The sequence below is a fragment of the Lepidochelys kempii genome, chromosome 10 (assembly GCF_965140285.1).
Source record: "Lepidochelys kempii isolate rLepKem1 chromosome 10, rLepKem1.hap1, whole genome shotgun sequence".
NCBI classification, from domain to species: Eukaryota; Metazoa; Chordata; order Testudines; family Cheloniidae; genus Lepidochelys; species Lepidochelys kempii.
In genome coordinates, this window is record NC_136389.1 from 67,315,872 (window position 1) to 67,334,336 (window position 18,465).

Sequence of the window (18,465 nt, forward strand, 5' to 3'; positions counted from 1 at the left end):
CCTATTTATCCATTTCTCCCAGAACCATCTCAGTATTTTCTTCCACACCATCACCCCTCTACTCATAGAATGTCCTTCTTGAGCTGCTCCTCAAAATCATCACCTTATCGTCTCTTAAATCCCTCTCAAAGACATGGTTCTTTCATGACACCCATAAGAGATGGCTAAGTTGTCTACTTATCCAGGGTTTAAGTGTTGGTAGGTAAGGGGCGTAAGGAGACTGGAATGAGAGCTGGAGGATAATGGGGCAGGGAGACAAGGGTGATGAATGGGCAATGGTGGATGGAAGGAGGGGAAATTAGTGCATATTGCTAATAACAATTACTACAAACATATAACTAATATGATATGTATCTATCAGCTCCCTGATCACTTTTCTGTATGCTGAATCCCTTTCCCTCACCCAGAATCTGACATTGTCTTTCTACACTTGTACACTCTTCAGGGCAGTGATTGTTTTTTTGTTGATGTTTGGAAAGTTACACAATCATAAATAATAAATAACAGTAATAATAATAAATCAGGGTCACTGCACTTACGAACAAACAGCCAATATACACCAAGCCCTGGGAGGCTAATGAGCCCAATGCTCTTCTTGGTTACATCAGTTTAACTCCTTTGGACACAATGAAGTTACTCCTGATTTACATCAGTGTGAAGTGAAACAACCCCCTAAAACCACTTTTGTAACTTATTGAGCTGTTAGAATAAAAATGTTACTAAATAATACATACACATTTGAATAAATTTTTCAGACACACTATTACAAGCAGGAATTGTAGACGTTACCAGAGAAGTGATGGCATTACTTTTTAATTAGACTATAATGAGTTGATGAGGACACAGCTTGTTGTTAGCTGTGGATCACTTGTTTGGCTTCTTTTTTCTTCCTTGGTGGTGGTTTTGTTTCTGATTAAGTGGATCCTTGCTTATCAAAAATAAATATCAGCTCAAACCTTTACAAAAAAAGTTCACAGGGCTGTAATGTTTCAGAATAAGCAGCAATGCAATACCCATCTTCACAGTGAGTGGGAGCAAAGGGCTTAGCAAGAGGCTGCAAGGAATGTATATAAAATATTTAGTCTGGTTAGTATTAAGAACGTCAAAGAGAATATTATGAGATGAAAAGTCAGATAGAATTGGCAATGACAGGCCTGTACTAGGCTGGCATCTATAAACTGCACCTTCCTATTGGACCGAATCCTGTAGGCCTTACTTAGGCAAAACTCCCATTGAAGTCTTCAGTGAGAATTTTGCCAAGCTAGACACTGAGTAAAGAGTTCAGGATTCGGTTCAATATTTGTAGGTATCTTAAGCCTACTGCATGCTATTCCAGTACACATCTTAATTTGTTATTTACTGTCCTGCACCTGCAAGTCCATGGGAGTTGAAACACCTTGCAGAATCTGATCCTATGCAGGCTAAAATAGAAGCTGATGGTCTCTCTTCCATAGGAATGCAACTCCTATTGACATGCGCCACATGCTGCCCACACAGAACAGAACAGAGGTTTTGGTTACGCACAGTGCAAAAGGGTCCACTGCAAATTTCTACTGGGGTGAGTAACAGGAACTGGAGGTGTAGCACAGAGATAACAAATGCTGCACCTATTAATGTGTCACCCATACAAATGAATTATCCCACCTCATCTGCTTCCAGTTTGAGCAGAGGGGTGAGTCTAGTACAGCCTAGGACTTCTCTGGCACCTTGAAGCAAAAACTGCTCTATGCACCTGTCAGCAGCAGAAAATATGCCCACTTTACATCCTTTTGAAAGACAAGTCTCACACATCTTGTAAGTTGTGTACGTGCAGGTAGTTGAGTTGGTTTATATTGCTTGCATACATGTGGCCTATCTCCACATTCGCATTTCCTTCTGGGGTACTTTTACATAATGCACAATTAACCTATGGAACTCACTGTCCCAGTACATCACTGAAAACAAGAATTTACAAGGATGCAAAAAAGGATTAGCCATTGATCTGGATAATAGGAATATCCACAGCTTCAGGAAAGAGCAGTCACATTTTAAAAAAAGGAATATAAACCCTCATGCTTCAGGGTACAAGCCAGCCACTAACTGATGGGGGTGAGGAAGAAACTTCCCCTGAAGGCTGATTATTCCATAATTGAAAACTATGGTGTTTCTGGCAACTTCCCCTGACAAGCATGTCATACTGACCATTGTTAGAGCCAGAATACTAGATTTGATGAACCACTGGCCTGATCCAGACTGGCAGTTCCTCTGTTTCTTGTTTAGAGGATGGCCCCTAAATGTGCAAACCACAGACAATTTCATTTAATTTTCATTTCCAAGAGTAATGAAGTGGCAGAGTCTCCAAGCACAGGCGGCTGGGCTAGATGACCTCTCTACATTTCTATGATTCCAAAAAGTTCTAGTTAATCCCCAAACCAGAAGCCTTATTTTTAAGTCCTTGCTCAGTAGTATTTTGTGGCTATACTAATTCTCCTTTCAGTTAGTGCTCATATAGACACACATGGGAGTGGAAAAATTCCTATCCTGCATAGAATCCTCCTTCCCAATGTCCTGACTCTGATTTTTCTGGATGAAGACTAAGATCATGATTATTCTGGACGAACCGGAATTTATGGCCATAGGACAGGGGACTATTTTAAAAGTACAATACCGCTCACAGAGATCAGTTTCCGTCATGTGCCAAAACTGATCAGTCTAATACATTTAGCATTCCACAAATGTTATTTCCTGTTGCATATAAATAAAATGAGCATGTTTCTAACCACTGCTGTGATACTGGATCATCACTGTCCATCAGCGTACTGCTTTCCGCCTCTTTCATTATGCACATGTTTCAAACTATCATAGACAGATTAACCAACCAACCAAACTTTGCTTTAAGGCTAACATCCCCACTTCAAAAGAAGTCTGTCCCACTCTATCAATCTCACTGAAACTCTAATGATTATTCTTTATACACATAGCCACCAGCATGTTCTGCTTATGGTTCATTTAACACTGTGGAGAGCTGCTCTGGGGTAATGAGTAGATGTGATGCCCAGATTGGGAGAATGTGTTAAAATGTCATTTACTATATGGGCTGAAAATTATTTGGGAAGTCTTACTTTACTACAGCCACTGGTGATGCTGTTTGGGTCTGATCCAGACACCTCAATTATCATGAACATTTGGGGAAAATAATGAAATGCACCCATCATTACTTCCAAGTGGAGCCACCTGAATCCTATTGTCATGAGACAAATATAAGACTCTTTAAGACTATACCTACTGAACATTAAATAAACCCCAGGAGCTCCTGATGCTGCTGCCCAGGAGCAGAACGTGCTTCTCTCTTATGAGCAAGGACTACTTCAGAAAGAGATTTTAAAACAATGCAGTAGTTCCCCTGTTTTGTAACCCAATGGGAAAACCCAACAGGCCAAACCCTGCTCTCACCTGACACAGCCTGCACTGATGAGAGGCTGGTGGCACAGTTGCCAGTCATGCATCTGAAACAAAAGGCACTGAATGAACTAGCAAACAGAATCAGAAATAAGAATAAGGAGGCATCCTGCTTTGCAGTGCACAATGGCTCAGAGAGGGTGATTGCAGCATATTAATCACTAGTTACTGCCATTCATAGTTCTGAAACCACCTAGCACATTCTGCTGATAGCAACGTAATGTACTAGCCAGCTGGAGGGCTGGACTCACCCTTCTCCCAGTTAACCACGTGCCCTGGGGGCTATGCTCTGTCCTCTAGAGCAGTGGCCAGCCTTACTTCCCCGGTACTATTATGTGCTATGGGGGGATGTATGCCACACACACAGGGTGGCTCACTAGCACACCACTGGCTTGTGATGTGTGAGTTTTTGCCCAGAGGCAGGTATGTGGTTTCTATTGCCATTGGTTGATTCAAGTGTAGGGTAACAGTGAAATGCAAAAGATAAAGTCAATCCAGTCCAAACTGGAGTATTTACTCTCTGAAAAGTGCAGCTTGAACCCTGACAGCAGAGAGACAGAGAAAGCCACATGAAGACAGTCTCTATTGTCTTTAATGTAACCCTCCCTAGGCTTGTGCCCTTGCTCCCCAGGTGGGGTTCCAAGCCCTTACAGCTCCACTCAATTACAGACCTAAAAGTGGCAATTCTTCAACAAAAAAACTTCAAAAACAGACTGTAATGAGAGACTGCTGAATTGGAATTAATTTGCAAACAGGACACAATTAACTTAGGCTTGAATAAAGACTGGGAGTAGATGTGTCATTACACAAAGTAAAACTATTTCCCCATGTTTATTTCCCTCCCCACACGGTTCCTCACACGTTCTTGTCAACTGCTAGAAATGGCCCACCTTGATTATCACTACAAAAGGTTTTTTTTCTCGCCTGCTGGTAATAGCTCACCTTACCTGATCACTCTCGTTACAGTGTATATGGTAACACCCATTGTTTCATGTTCTCTGTGTATATAAAGTCTCCCCACTGCATGCATCCGATGAAGTGAGCTGTAGCTCACAAAAGCTTATGCTCAAATAAATTCGTTAGTCTCTAAGGTGTCACAAGTACTCCTGTTCTTTTCACAGCTCCACTGTAATTGTTAACAGGTATCTAAAGTTTCTTGTAGTACCTCACTGTTTCCAGCAGAGGTCTCTGCCTACTAAGAATTAAAGACTAGTTGGAAACAGCACGCACAAGATGGGCAAAAATCCTGTTAAATCACACTTAGTCCCTCTGACCAGGTTAAGCAGCTTCTGTGAGCTGAACATAATTTACTGGGAGAAGTAAAAACATGATTCCATGACTGTAGATGCTAGTAGTTTAAAGCCAGAAGCCATCCTGCTAGGAGATAATTAACAGTTCCATGTCACATCTACTGTGACATCCCTCATTCGGGATAGACGCATTTCAGAATGACTGTGTGTCTAGGTTTGGGCAAGGAGATAGGGCACAGGTGCTATCGCATCTGCAGAAAACAATACACAACAAGCAGGCTGGGGTTTAAAAGCACTCTTGTGGTAGCTATTTTTAGGTTCCAGAAAGGGTTAAATTGTAAAGAGCACACTCCTCCTTGCTGTAAAGCAAACAGGTTCTTTTCTTCAAAGGAAAATAAACTATTCCCTCCTTCTCAGAGTAGAAGCAAAACCCCACAACTGGGATTGGAGGCAGCTGCTGAGAAACAGTGACATGAAGGTATGTCTACACAGCAACTAGACATCTGCAGCTGGCCCGTGCCAGACAATTTGGGCTTGCAGGGTTTGGACTGTTTCATTGCTGTGTTGACCTTGGGGCTCTGTCTGGATCCCGGGCTCTGGGACCCTGCAAGGTGGGAGGGTGAACTCCTTAATTCTAATCCTGGCTTGTTGTCTGGCTATGAGCAAATGATTTGATTTGTGCCTCAGTTTACCCATCTATAAAATTCTATTTATTAATCTACTTCACAGAGTGATTGGGAGGGACTCTGAAAACACAGATTATTACACAGTTATTCCTCTCTGTCTGATCCTGATCTGCTGAGAAACCTTAATAACTTTGAAATGGAGGCTTCTACCTTCATCACTGACAGCTCAGATAACGTCTGTAGGGTCGGGTAGAGACCTTTCCCCTCCCCCACGGAAAGAGATTTATTCTCTCAGTGCCAAGCCCTTTGCTGGCTATGTACACTTGGCTGCAGTCTGGTGTGGTGACTCCCACAGTATGGGGAACCAGCAACCCAAAGAGCCAGCTGGTACAGGAGTCTTCTAGGTGCAAGGAACCTGGAAACCCTGAGATCCCCAGATCACGTTGGGGCTCTCAGCTTTCAGGGATGCCAGGTTCCCTGCCACACAGCTTTCAGGGCTGAGCCAGGAATCTGGGATCCAGTGCTCCCAGAGCTTCCAGACCCCAGCTCCCTAACAGGGACCATGGGAAAAACCCAGAAAGACCCAACTAAAGTCAGGGCTTCCGGCTCCATAGTAAGTAACTCTAGAAGCCTGGGGTCCCAACTTAGGGCAGTTCCCTGCCAGCATTTGGACCCAAATTGTTTTCATAAAACATTTCAGGTTCAGTGAATCACCATTTTATGACCAGAAAAACCTTATTTTTTGTCCAAAAATTTATGACCAGCTCTATCTACAAATTCTTCCCTGGCTGTCCTTGGTTGTTTGCGGCCTTCTCTGTGTCTGTCTCTGGTGTTTTGCTCTCTCTCCTACACGGCTGCAAACCATTCAATCCCCCTGCATTTATTAGACCCAGGGTGGGAACTCTTTGGGTCACATGCCCCAGCTCCTTCTCCAGCCTTGCATGGGGCCTGTGTTTTGGGTGGAGACTCCTATTGTTGCAGCTCTTTGGTCCATCAAGGAGCTTTTTACATTTATCTTGAATGAAGTGCAGCTGTGACACCCACCAGCTTCAAGGAGGTTTTGGCCAACCCCCAGCATAACAGTAGCTGGCAGGGGTGTTGTGAGGGCTATTTCATCAACTCTTGTGAGCACCATAGAAACATCTGTAGATACATTTGCTCATCTGATCCTTCCTGCTTGCTAGGCTGAGGTTCTTATCGTTTCAAAAGAATCTTTCTGCATGACCCTGTGTCTTCCCAAAGGACAAGATGACTCAAGAGGCTGAGGTCACGCTTGCTCAGTAGGCTCACACTTTGCAAAGGTTCAAGAAGGGGCAGGGAAAATGTCCTTGTGCTTCTAAGTCAAAGGTACTGTTGTCACGTTTGGCCTTTCTTTGCTTGCATTTCTACAGTTAAATTTGTTCTGTCTGATTTCAATCTCAACACAGTATTGTGGTTTGAAGGTTTGGCTTGAACAGAAACACTATTGGTTTGTGATCCACAGAACAGATGAAGAAAAGAGGAGACAGGACACAGGAAGGGAAAGAAAGGGTGAAAACAGGAGTAGAGAGCATGCAGGGTGCTACAGAAAGATGGAGGCAAGAGAAAAAAATTCTCATGAGAAGGCAGATATGGTAACACCCACTGTCCAGACCACTTGCCTATGCCAACCTACCTTTGGACCGGACCAGGAGAGGGATGGAAGTATAAAGACCCTTTCTCTTTTGTCCCTATGGAGGGCTTAATCACAGTTACTGTCTTTGTGCTCAAACTGGGAGAGGTACACCCCACCAGCAGCACTAGACTCACCATGGGGAATGGGTGAGGCAGGGTCCTCTCTATAATAGCCTTAAGAAGGGGAAAGCATGAAACGCCCTGTAAAAGGGAGGTGCAGGTCCTGTTCTGGCCTGGGCTCTCCTAGCTTCCCTGGAGCAGTTCTGGCATGCAATTAGAATGATCCCAAGCATTAGTGTGTAGCCCTTCTCTGAAAAGGTGGACTGTTACTTAACAGCCACTGTATAGTCGTGTTGGGGCAAGAGGGCTCTTCTATCGATAATAGGGCTCCCTATTGGCTGGAAAAAAAATCTCTGAAAATTGGATTCTCCCTAGGAAATGATGTCAGCAGGGCTGCAGGAGTTATGTGAGAGGAGAAGCTGGCACTGAAAGGATTCAGAAGCAGAAATTCCCAGTCATACAGGATCCTGACTTTTGAGTTTGGAATGTGATCCTGAATATTAAACTGTACATTACAAAAAGCCAAACTCTCAGAGGAACGTTGCCGACCAATGTGGAGAAAGGGGTAAGTCATGAGTCAAGATAATCCCCTGGTCAGAATTTTTAGAGCTATGGACATTAAAGCTTTTCAGTACTTCAAAACTTGTAGGGAAAGAAGGCCTTTCTGTATTGCACCTGTCACAGATTTGTTGTAATCCTGCTATTACTTAGCTGTTTTACAAATCTGTGAGTGAGATTAATTCAGTTACATGCAGGTGTGTATTCATGGTTTGCAACAGATTAGATGGTATCATACCAGCAGTCACTGTAATTTTGTGCATGGATAAAGTTGCACAGATAGTTTTATTTTTATGTCTCTAAAGCTACTCAAAATTAATACTTTAAAAATAGGACAGTTAGATTTTCAGAGCAAGGGGCTTATGGAAAATTTATAGGGCTTGATCCTGCACTTGTGAGTATCTTTATCCATACCGTAGTCTACTTGGCTTGACTAAGGATCCCATGCATCGGGAAGAGTTTGCCACACCTGGCCAGGTTTTGGCACTATGAATGCTTGGTCAAAGTCAATAGTTTCTAAACAACATTAATAGCAAATGTAATGATAATTATTTGAATTTTTCAGTGTAATCAAATTTTGGGGTGGAGGAATATTACGCGGCATATTGTAGTCCTTGCAAGCCTATTTGCTTAAATTATGTATGTGATATGGTAACACTCTGCACTGTAAATATTGCGAGGGTGCCAGTCACACTAACATTGCTTTGGGTGTGTCAGTTTCCTCACTTTGAATCCCCCTTTACAGCAGGCTCTGGAAAAGTTCTCATACTTTCACTGGTGCGACCACTGCTGGAATACTGTGTCCACTTCTGAGGTCCACGCTTCAAGAGGAATAAAGTGGAGAGATTTCAGAGAAGAGCCACAAGAATGAGTAAAGGGTTAGAAAACATGTCCTATAGTGATAAACACAAGTAGTGCAATTTATTCAGCCTAAAAAAGAGAAGGCTAAGGGGAAACTTGATTTCAGTCTCTAAGTACTTACTTGGGGAACAAATATTTAATAATGGGCTCTTCAGTCTACCAGACAAAGGTATACCATGGCTGGAAGTTGAAGCTAGATAAATTGAGACCAGAAATAATGTGTACATTTTTAACATTGAGAGTAATTAACCTTTGGAACAATTTACCAAGGGTTGTGGTGGATTCTCAATACTGGCCAGTTTTAAATCAAGATTGGATGTTTTGTAAAAGCTCCGCTCACAAAATTATTTTGGGGAAGTTCACTAGTCTGTGCTATAGAGATCAGACTGGATGATCACAATGGTCCCTTCTGGCTTGGAACCTACGAACCTTTGAAATGTGACATACGAAGAGCAGGATAATTTTCTCTTTCCTTTTAAGCAAATTATAGTTCAGAAAATACACATTGGGGTAGAGAGGTAGTAATGGCTACTAATTAGAACATAGGACTAGTTACAGGGATCAGATTTAGGTGCCTAAAGATGCAGATAAACGCCCAATGGGGTTTTCAAGATGTCCAGATGCCTAACTCCCATTGATTTAGGCTGCTTTTGAAAAGCCCATTAGGTGCTTATCTGCAACTTTAAACATTTAAATCTCTTTAAAAATCATGCCCCCGGACTCCTGGGTTCTATTCTGTGTACTCTCTTTGTGACCTTGGACAACTCATCCAGCCTCTCGCTTCTTTAGTTGACCTAGCTAGAAAATAAGTATAAAGATAGTTATATTGCTTCCTATTAATGTTTGAGTACTTTGTGATTCTTAAATAAAAGGTGCTAAGGTGCTATACACATGCTAAAGCAGATCTAAGATGATACCCAGTGTAAGTGGCTGCAACTCCAATTTCGGGTTTAAATGCTTTTATCTACTTCTAAAACCTCTGGCCAGCAATTTTTCTTTTAAACTGAAAATCTGCAACACAGAATGAGGAAAAAAAAAAAGAAACCGTTTTCCTGCTGAAAAATTTTTTGCTTGCTAATTTGGTGCATGTGCATGAGAGCAGGATTAATTTAAGAGACAATACCTGTTTGCAATGGTCATATACAGCAAATTGAGAAGATACACACTTTAAAAATCCCCAGATATATCTATAGATAGATAATTTCTTTACACAATAGAACAATTCATAAAACATTTTCCTGAATGAATATATCTACCCTGATAGTTTCCACGGTACGATCCAATAGGATTAGCCTATTTGTTGATACCTTTAAAAGCTGAGATGCAAACTGAAAAAAAGCCAGCTAATTCAAACCATATGGGTGTCACATGACTGCATCATCCCTCCATAAAGTGACACTCAGACAGCCCTATGAATACATAGTATATGCTCTGGGGAATGTGGGCATTAGAGTGAGAAAGTTTATGGCCAGAAGAAACCACTGGATCATCTTGTTTGACTTCCTGTATATCACAGGCCACTAAACGCCACACAGCCCTGGAGAAACCAAAGTATCCTCTCATTTGCCCACTTTGTCTTATTGGGAATCAACACGATCCCTTAGCATTAGTAAAAAGAAAAAGGAGTACTTGTGGCACCTTAGAGACTAACCAATTTATTTGAGCATAAGCTTTCGTGAGCTACAGCTCACTTCATGAAGTGAGCTGTAGCTCACGAAAGCTTATGCTCAAATAAATTGGTTAGTCTCTAAGGTGCCACAAGTACTCCTTTTTCTTTTTGCGAATACAGACTAACACGGCTGTTACTCTGAAACTTAGCATCAGTAGTGGCTGCCTTATTTAGGACAGATCTTACCTTTAGGTACAACCGGGGTGTGTGTGTGTGTGTAATGCTGAGCCACCCCACAACACCCTAGTGGGAGTGCTCTGAGAGACACAATGCTTCGAGGTACTCCCTAATCTGCAGGGAAAATGTGCTCAACTTCACTAGCTGGTGCAGGGAAGACAGGGCAGGATTTGCCTGTAAATGTTTATTCACGCGGGCTGCTCCCAGGGTCACCAGCACGGGGTCATTAGGTGGATTTCTGTTGCTCTTTACAGCAATAAGTAAATCAAAATAAAAAGGGATAGTAAACAAATGGAGAAAAATGTGGGGATCCCCTGAAAAAAAGAGTCTGGAGTTTAAGATAAAATTTCTATTTACGATGGTTCAGGTAGGCCTCCGGAAGTCATAAGACCCGAGTTCCGTTTCTTACTTTGCCTTTGACTCTTACTTTATGTGTTTGTTTATACTCATTGTGCAGACTCCACTTTCATATATGAATACCCAGAAATTTATTCCTCAGGCTCCCCACCTTTGTAAAGTACTCTGAGACCCTGGAATAAGACATGCTATTTTATTAAAAGTGTTTGGGGCAGATCCTCCTCTGGTGTAAATCATCAGAAGTCAATGGAACTGTGACGTGACACAAGCTGGAGAGCTGTGCCTAACTGGTAGGTATTTTTCCACAGACAATGGCAGCACCTTTATTCGGACTTAAAAGTATTTCTTTTCAGAGAATTCAGTCCAAAATTAATCACCATTGCTGTGAGACATTATTTTTTCAGCTTTGAGAGAAAAGCTGGAGCTTCCTCCTGAAGAGCGTCGAATTTACTGAAGATTACAGAGGTCGTGGATAGGAAATACAGAGATTTTCAGGGCAGTGTAAACCTTTATGATGAAGGTAAATGTCTGGGATTCTCTGCAAGAGGGATCAGATACCATGGTAATGGGACCATATAATCACAATGAATTATATTATTATCTATCTGATTTTCATACCACGCTCATCACTATGGTATCTGATTGCAAAATACAGTAATAAAGGGAGTCTAAAATACGGCCATTTGTAACAGATAAGAATGTACTTATGTATAGAAAAACAAAGATGAGGCAAAGGAAGATAACTGCCCAGGGCGCAATGCTCTGGGAAAACTCTCTTCCACCATTTGGAATTAAGGCCTGAAATGTATCCGTCTTGCTTTGTTCATGCGTGTTCATGTGAGGTCACTTATACTGACTGTAGCTAGAGAGGGCTGGTGAAGAGGAGAAAGAAGGAGTATAGGAGTCAGTCATTTTATTATTTAGAGGGAAACATACTGATCTGAACATTTCTTCTGATCTAATAATGAGTGTTGATTCATGTATTGAAACATTCATGTGCCTTGTATATCTGACTATCTCTGGGTGTGTCTTCCATACAGTAATGTTCCCACTTAACAGGGCAGCAGACAATCATTTTGGACCAGTAAAATAAGATTCAAGAAGGTACTATCAATTCTATTTGTGACCTAGTGCTCAGCACTCTGGCCTTTGAGAGGCTGCTGGGCCGGAACATTGGGGAGTTTTCTCTTTAGTATGCTTGTTTCACTTGAGGATACTTTTTGTATATTGGATTAAACACTTTTATCTTTATTTGAAATGCCTTGAGACTCTCCTTTCATGTTGTCATGAGTGCACTCTTGCTCACTCTCTTTATAAGTTTGTGGAGCTAATTTTTTTAGAGGAATGACAGCAGCTGCAATACAAATAATTTTTGCACTTGAGAAATACCTGTGGCTAATGACTGCAATTTATTGACTATTAGAATTTAGATTGTAAGTACAAAAGGGGAAGCTGACTGAAGATCAGAATAGGATTCTCTTGCTCTCCCCCTGTGCAATGGCCAGGTGCATTGTAGGGTGTTTGATTTTCCTTTAAAGAATCTGTGATTATCAGCTGGATACCAGACTAGACAATTGTAATGGTCTGTTCTGCTCAGGCATGTGCTGTAAAGGTTCAGATGGGCACTTGTACGCACACTGGTTCTATGTTAGAGAAGGCACAAGTTGTTAATGGTGTATGTGCTCGTGAGCTTTTACCCTTAGCAGCTATCTTCAATACGTATTTACAATGTTATTAAAACACAGCATTTCAAATTGACTTTGGCATGTTTTAGTAAAAGGCTATGCAGACTGCTTGAGGTTTGCAGTATGTATTTGAATGCAAACGCACATGCCTGATTGCCCCTGGGTGTTGTTAACAGTTGTTATTACTGACCTGGAAATGATTCCACTTTCCTTTATCTTGTATGAGTATTGTCTTTGTCTGGGTTGTACCAGATGTGCAATACTTGAACTCTGTAACACACTGCTAATCAGTACATTGCACATTTATTTATTTATTTTTCCTGATGCAGCTCTAAGCTACATTCATCTGTGCTGCATGTTTGGGTTGGTTTGTTTAAAAATGACCAACAAATCCAGTAACAGAAAACACACTGTACTGTAACAAATCCATAGCCGTGTAGGCACTACACAGGGGTCTTTCATATGAACTTCACCTCAACATGGTAATAGAATTTAGATCTTTCTTCTCCAAGAACACGGTCATGGAAAAGAGAATCTCTATTAGTTAAGCAATGTACAGCCTGATGTGGCCAGCTCTGATCCTACCCAATAGAGGGCAGCACGTGCACAAACACACACGTGCCCAGATCATTACACTATTGTAGACACAGAAGAAAGATTAACAAACTGTACCAATTCCTGGCTAGTAAAAATGTGACATGACAAAACTATTTAAATGTAAGTTTAACAATGATTGCTTTGCCCCCCAATCACTCTATGGTGGGATGGGATGGGATGGGAAGCTAAGATCAAACATTCACTCTTGCTTTTAGTTTTCCCAGTAGAGTAATTTCCCCTGAAAGCACCACATTTAGGGATCTGGGGCAAAAATTGGGGATTAGTCCTGCTTTGAGCAGGGGGTTGGACTAGATGACCTCCTGAGGTCCCTTACAACCCTGATATGCTATGACTGACTAATTAATACTACCCCTGCACACACAAATCCCCCCCCCACCCAGTTTTGCTGGTGCCACTCTCACACAGATTCCCACACAGATCCCACTCCCCTATTAATACCTGTGTGCCCCACACAAGCCTTCAACTGCTGCTGTTCCCCAGAATGCTGGGCCTCAACTTCATCTCCAGCTGTGGCTCCTCTTCCTCACTCCCCTGCTGGTACTGGACTAGGCTGAGGAGAAGTGGGGCCAGTCTGGAGTCTCTTCAAACACATGCTCCTGGGAGGAGTCAGGAGGCCCAGTGCTGGGAGCTGCAGGAGAGGAGGAGCTGCAGAGCCAACAGAGGAACAGGGCTGAACTACTCCTGTAGCTCTAGTAGCCTTTAGGAGAAGCAGCTCGGCCTGCTTCGTATGCTGAAAGAGGAAGAAATGCCTTCAGCATATGGAGCAGCTCTGACTGGCTGCCCCTTGCCAGGAGGCTGGGGAGTGGGGAAGGGAGTGAACTGGAGGGTGATTTCCACAGGTTCTTCCCTCAGACCTATAGTAGGGTGTGAAAACCACAATATAGGAAACCCCCTAGAGTTGTCAGCCTGGTTTAAGCATCCACTGAGGAGAGAGAAGAAAGTTTGCGGACACAGTTATGGAGTCCTGCGCCAGGCTATGTAGGGGCAAGGATACCTGTAACACTGGAGAGGGCTCATCCAAGCTGCTTGCTGTATGACAGGTCTATACACACCCGTTGTTTGCAGATGACCCCTCTATGCTCAGGAATCCATGGTAAGGTTTAGATCATCCCTTGCCAAGCAGATGTCTGCTTCCCAGAGCAGCAATAACTTGTCTCTTCTCTAGTAAGTTATGTTGTTTTCCTACAGTCTCCTCTGAAGTCATTTTGGCAGCTGCCAATTCTCCTATATTTCCACAGGCCCTACACTCTCAGGCTTGTACTCTGTGAGGATTGTTTTGAAGATCTTTGGCTGGAGACCATTTTAATATAAGAAAAATGGGGCCAGATCTCTAGCTGGTGTAAACTGGCACAGCTTTGTTGAATTCACAGCCGCTATGCCCACTAATACCTAATCTACCCCATGACATCCTGTCAGAAGGGTGGTTTTGGCTTTTGTTCAGGATCTCAAGCCATTTCTTGTAGTAGTGGCAGTTGCTAGGCATTTTAGTGCATGGGCCATGGGAAGATCTAGCCCTAAACCAGCTTTTATATGTGGGAAAAAAAGATATCACGGTAGAACTTAATTGCACTTTCAAAATGTTATTTGTCACCCGCTTGACTGGGCTAGTGTTTTGGGCTAGTATGAACATTCTTCTATTTAGAGTGAGAAACTAAACAATCCCCAGAGGCCTGCTTCTGATCACATTTGCCCTTTGTTTAAAAAACAAAAACAAACAAAAACACAAGTATGACTCTACTGACTTCAGAATAGTTACTCTTAATTTACACCAGTGTAACAGAGAGCAGAATGGAGCTCAATGTGTGTAACCAGCCATTCATATCTGTAGTAAATCTATGTGCTAAAAATCTTGTGAATATTTGTGTAATATATGCACATATATAGATACTGGGCATAAACATGAAACTAATTTCTAGTGTGGAACAATGCTATCATTTATAAAAGCTGACAATTTCAGTTAAAACCCTAACAAAATAACTTTGGTCCCAAAGGAACAGAAAAAAGGAAAAAAAATTATAAAGCTTTAATTGTTTTATTTGAATAGCTATCATTTAAAAATCATCATCATCATTTTGAGATATAGGTGGCAAGTCACAGCCAGAATGCTAAGCAGAGTTTTACTAACCCACAGGAAGTGAAGGTGTACAATATGGGCTGTTTGGTAGGCACTAGCCATACCGTACTCCAGGTACAGCTTATGAACCTCTGTCTCGTATGGAAAGTTAGGCTAATACCTACTGCCCAGCAATTCTGTAGGTTAATTAATTAGTTTGGACTAGCTTGTGCCCTGATCCAAAGTGGCTGCATAGAGAAGTGGGGGAAGGGGGCTAAGTCTCCCACCCCCCAACACGGTAGCATTACTGTTACCTGGATTGTGACTCTGAGCACAGGAGGGAGAGCAAAGGCCTGGAAGTGATTTGGAAGGGATATGGCTGACTAGATGTTGAGATAAGGGCAGGAAGCATGGTCCACCCCAAAAAGGATGTAAGGCCTCCATAGCTCACTATAGTCAAAGACTCCTATTGACTCAAATGTACTTTAGATTCGGCCTGAAGTAATTTACTCCCTCCCCCCACTGCCCTGAGGAGTTCTCTCTAAAGCACAATGCCTCCTGGGTTTCCTGCTCAGGCAATGTACTAACATGCAATTATTTACTCAGAGTTGTGACTCAGTGCTGTAACCCCGCCCTGACACTTTGTACGGCCATTGGACTGTTGCTCTATGTTGCTCAATTGGACATTTAAAAAATGTACCTACATTTGTGAAGTTAAAAATAAAGGATGATAATGAGGGCTGGGAGCAATAGTAACAGAAACTACACAGGAGACAAAAGTAGAAGCCATAAAATGAGGAGATAACTGACTTAACATTTAAGAGTTCCCATCTAAAGACCTTGCTCCCATTTGACATGATGTGAGTAGAAGCAGGATGGGGACTTAATTTATTACAAATGAGAAGCTAAATAAGAATTGCGGACAGATATTAATGGCATAGTATGGACCAACCTGCTCCCACTGAAGCCAGTAAGAGAATTTTGTTATTAATGTATCAGTGGGGGGCAGGCAGGGCCAGCGATCTGGGTGGCAGCCACTGGTGCCAAATCAACATCTTGGGAGGAGCTATATTGTTCCCCCTGTGCCCTTTGCAATAAAACACTTAGGGCCAGCCCTGGGGACAGGATCAAGTACTATGCAAGTGACACACACCTATGTAGCTGCCTGCAGCAGCTGAAGAGCATACACGCTTCTTCAGAAAGCGGTATCATTCAGACCACAGTCTGTTTGTCTACTGAGGCACACTGTAACCAATTCTCACCTGTCTGTGTGCATCTCCAGGGCCATAAATTGATGCAGAATTAGTTAGCTAAGATCTTTACTGAATCAGCATTGCCCGCCAGGAATACAGATTGTTTTAAACAAGCCATCGGCTTTAAAGAACAAACAAACTTGTAAGGACTTTACTGGGCTGACACGCTTAGAGCTCAACAAAGATGGGGTTTTAAAGGCACTTCTGCAAGTTAGCAAATCTACTAGTCTAAGGAAAAGGAAATGGCAAAAGAAGAATTAAAAGCCGAAGTCTGCCATTGGACTGCCATTAGGTTAGAGAAACCTGAGTGCAACAATGGACCATTTGAAAGAGTTTACAGTATCTTCAAAGACTAAAGCTGGGACTAACGGAACTGAAAGTCACCACACTTTACATCACTGCCCCATCCCCCAACCTCCATAATCATACCTGCGAACTCTCCCTCCCAAACGGACTCTTCCCCTAGTATGCCTCCACACATAGCCTTTGTCTTGCTTTTCTCCACAAACTCCTTGATCCAGCCTCCCTTCCCCTCTTAAACTGTTGGCTTCTCTCTGATTTTCAGACCCAAACCCACATTTGATTGTTGCAAACAGTGCTTCCCTCTTTAGTAGATCAAATTACAACTCTGAATGTGTACACCTCAAATGGGGGTAGGCTGCGTTGAAACTAATTTTGCAATTCAGGCCATTCCTACTGGTGGGACAGGAGTTAACTGTGAACCAACCCAGATTTTGAAGGTCTCTTAGTACATTTACATGGCCCTGCTGATGCAATTTTAAGTGTTTTTTAGGCTCTTACATCAATGCAAGGAGGCTAATAGGCAGGGGCATGATGGGGGGAGGCAGAGAACCTAGCTCCTCCACTGCACTTATTTTCCTTCCAGCTCCCCTACTACCCCCAGGTCACCACTTCAGCTGGGACTAATCTCCTCATACACCTCTGCTATTTGGCAGGTAATCTGGGCATAGGTGCTGGAACTGGGGGTGCTGCCAAATCCCGTCTTGAAGTGGTTTCCATCATATGCAGGGCTTACAGTTTGGTTCAATGGCTCTCAGCACCTTTCCCCCATACACATTGTTCCAGGTCCCCTGAATCTGGGTCTCCTCCTTAGGAAAGTTCTCGGTATGCCCCTGCTTCAGGGCCCGCTTCTCCACTCCACACCACGCAACCAGTTTTACATCACTGTAACTGCATTGAAGACTCAGGAAAGATAAATCCACCATAAATCCATCCTCAGTGGCCTGAGGTTTGCTGCAGTTCTTGTCATAGTACATAAAGTAGTACGGCTGGGCTGAATCCTTGGGGTAACTTCAGTGGAACTACATCAGTCTACACCAACAGGGGATCAGGCCCACTTACTCCAGAAAGGCCTTTTGCAGTATACTCCTGTGTATATTAGAGTGCACACTTTGTCACAACTACACCTACTAGACATCAGACACTATTTAGTCCTCCCCCCCCCAAAAAAAAAAACAAAAAAACAAAAAACCAACAACGCTGTCCTCTGAGCAGATAAGCTGTTCAAACTTAAAGCTTGGCTATACTGTAGTTTTCCTGAATGCTATCTCCTGGGGAATCCCAAAGTAGTGACAGGATCCAGCTTAAATAAAAAAATTAAAGGCAGCGCACAGTGGAAACAGATACAGAGGAAACAATATTTGTTTTATTAGGGCTAGCATGTACAGGCCCATTTCAACTCCCATGTAAGGCCTTCATCCTGAAAATGTTTACAACACGCTTATCTTTTCCCATGAGCAGTCTCATTAAAATCAAGGGGACCACTTGTGCATCCATTTAAGCATGTTTGTAAATATTTGCAGGATTGATTGAGCCCTAGTTCAATGGAAGGATTTTCATTGACTGCAGGGTTACTCTTGGGTCAGACCCCAAAAGAGCAATATCAATATATAACTTTTATGCATCTGTGTAACATGCCCCAAAAGTACCAGGGCTATCGCTCTGCCATGATGTTATTTCCCTGACTTCCATGCTGGATAGGGGATGCAGGCAGTTCTAAGCACCATATATTTCCAAAACTACAGGAAGGCAGTCTTCTCAGCACAGGTCCAATGTGCCACAGGTGGCACGTGACCAGGATTCATCACCGAAGTTGGTCTACGGGTTGGATCATTAGCTTCCCCCACTGGGTACTGACAGGGAGTGCAACATGAACACTGATCCATGCCCCCAAGGCTAGCAGTGTG